The sequence below is a fragment of the Coturnix japonica genome, chromosome 3, assembly GCF_001577835.2.
Source record: "Coturnix japonica isolate 7356 chromosome 3, Coturnix japonica 2.1, whole genome shotgun sequence".
NCBI classification, from domain to species: Eukaryota; Metazoa; Chordata; class Aves; order Galliformes; family Phasianidae; genus Coturnix; species Coturnix japonica.
In genome coordinates, this window is record NC_029518.1 from 74,124,865 (window position 1) to 74,127,714 (window position 2,850).

The window sequence follows — 2,850 nt, forward strand, 5'->3', positions numbered from 1 at the left end:
ACAAGAGTTGCACAGGTAGAACTGTAGAATACTTTGGCAAGATGGGATGACATCATATGACTTCCATTAAATCACTTCCACTTAACAGTGTATCATAAGGCTGAAAAAGTGTTTTCTTTGTACTGCATTGTCAAATTGTCCCAGTTTTGATAATTTTTTAAGATTCATGCAATGCCAGGTTTACCATGTGGTATTTCAAAGCACTGGTACACCATGCATTCCCTAACACAAAATTCTCATGGTTGGAGACTCTAGTCCAGCAAATTAGCAAGCACATTTTTAACCTAAAGAAGCCATGGAGACACTAATGAAACTCTACCAGGAGGCAAAGATTTTCTTCAGCTTGTTGCTGGCTGTAGTCCCAAAGATAGGATGTAAAGTTCAGAGATGCAACAGAAGTTTGCATGTGTTTTAGGAAAGATTGGATCTGGTCCTTTTCATTTCAGCAATTTTGTGAAGTATTCCTTTCTGGTTTCAAACAAATTTTAGCTACAGGTTCTTAGCAGATTTAGAGGACCACTTTATAATGCCCACTTCAAGGCAGAACAGGATAATTGTTGTTTATGTAACTGTGACTTGACTAAGGCTCAAGGAAACTATTTTCAAGGAGCTAAGAAAAATCTGAGAAGTACATTTGAGGCCCACACAGAAAAAGAATTAACTAAAAATAATTATTTTCACTACCTATAATGAAAGAATATTGTACTGCACTTAGTGTAAGTACATATTGCATAATTCAATATCTTTCTAATTTAATTTGTTCTGAAACAATATTTTCATAATGAAACATAATGATATGTATTCACACAATCAGGCAGTAAAATGAATCCTTTTCTTCATTTAATCCTTCAGCTGAAAGCAACATTTTTCTAATATTTGTAGTAACTTTAGTACATCTACATTTGGAATTTTCTCTGCATGCAAACTGAAGATGTAAAATAGTACCCTGTATTAGTTATAAAGTAATTTAGGAAGACAGCTCACAACTTGCTTTGTATTATTGTTTCAGTGTCCTCCAAGGATATGACATAATGTTGTGATCATCTAACTGTATCATCAGCAGAAGCAGAACAGCACAAACCTTTAAAGAATGATAGTAGAACTGAAATATCCCCTGGGAGCCTGGTTCTCAAGACTGAAATCTGATGATAGATCGTATGATCACAACAGCAGCATTGTCCCTGTGGGAGAAGTTGCCATAATCATGCCTGATATATAGAGAATTGTGGTTGCAAAGGAACAATTCAGTTCTTAATTGCTCAGTGATTAGAATGTACAGGAAAGTGGAAGAAATTTTAAGAAGATGATATAATTCTCAAAAAACAGGAAACATCATAGCAATGCTGGAGACTGAATTTGAATTTAATGACAAATAAGCCACAATGTTCCAGACTGGAGAACTTCTGAGATCATTTTAAAAACTGTCAGTTTTCCTTAGATTAATTTTCAAATAGGAAGGTTTTTTTTCCAGATTTTCAAGCCTTGTGCTACTGTATGGTCTAGGTTTCAAAATAATATACAGATATGATATATATGCAGATGTGATGTGTATGCCTACTATACCCTCAAGACCTTCTAAAAACACACCTGCTTTACCTTTTACTTAAATACAGACCTATGACTACTTTTGGCTAATTCCTTTGAGATTCTCCAGTAAATCTGGTGGAATAATTCCATTCTTACTGAAATGAAAGTGAAATAGAAAGATAATTTGTTTTCTGACAAGCAGTTTAAGAAGACAACAAAGTAACTTAGCTGAGTGCAGTTGCAGAACCCACTAAATTTGGCTGAGACAACAGCTCTCCGACAATGGATACTCTGAAGACAAAAGAGTTGTCTGCAGAAAACTAAGAACTGAGTATTTTAAAATTCACAAGGGATCTGGAACACAAAAAACTGGCATAAATTATTGAAACATGTCAAACCAGAACACTTAGATGTCTATTAACTTGTGGTACCCTGTCTTTGACAGGTATTCTTATTCATTGACATGAGTAGTTTACTTCTTTTCCCCAAAGGGTTAATATTTTATACTTTCTCTTGTTTCAGGTTACAGGTGCCATTTGACCTCAGCTGGAACCATGAAGAAGACACTCCCTGTGGGGAAAAAAAACACCAGAGGTGGATGTAGAGCAGACTACAAAATAGACTTTGCAATGATTTACAAAACAAAGAGATGCTGAAGTTTAGAGATCACTTTTTCACAGAAAAATCACTGGAAAGCTCGAAAGTTCCTGAAAGATCCAGTCGACGTCAAAACAGTAAAGCGTAGATACAGAAAGGGAAACAAGTCAAAAAACTGAAGTTCAGTATTGGTTATTTTTTCATAAATCACTCCTCTGCTATGTAGAAGACAACTGCAAAGAACTTCCAAGAAATCAGCATACGTGTATTTACAGTCAGGGTCAAAGCAAGAAGAAAATTTGCCTCCATTCTGGATTTTGGATTAAGTTTGTCTGGAAAAAGACATATATAAATGATTTCCCTCCCCTATTCCAGTTTTTTTCATTTTTTAAGTGTGTTCCAGGCATAAACATATTAACTGGCATAGCAATCAGAGAAGTACAATTAAATCAATAACATCTTTTTTTAAAATAATTTAATAATTTTAATCATTATTTAAAATCTGCCATGCCCATTCATTTTCTCCTTTTTTTTTTTTTTTTTTTTTTTAAATCTCCTTGTAAACAAAATGATGAATATATCCTCATAGAAAAGTAACCTGGTGACGTGAGCAGCAGGGCTAACACACATCTTTCATCTCATGATTCTTGGCTGCCATTTGCAAGGGAAAGATATATAGCTGATGCTTTTATAATCTTAGAAATACACAAACTATTTTGCCTTGAA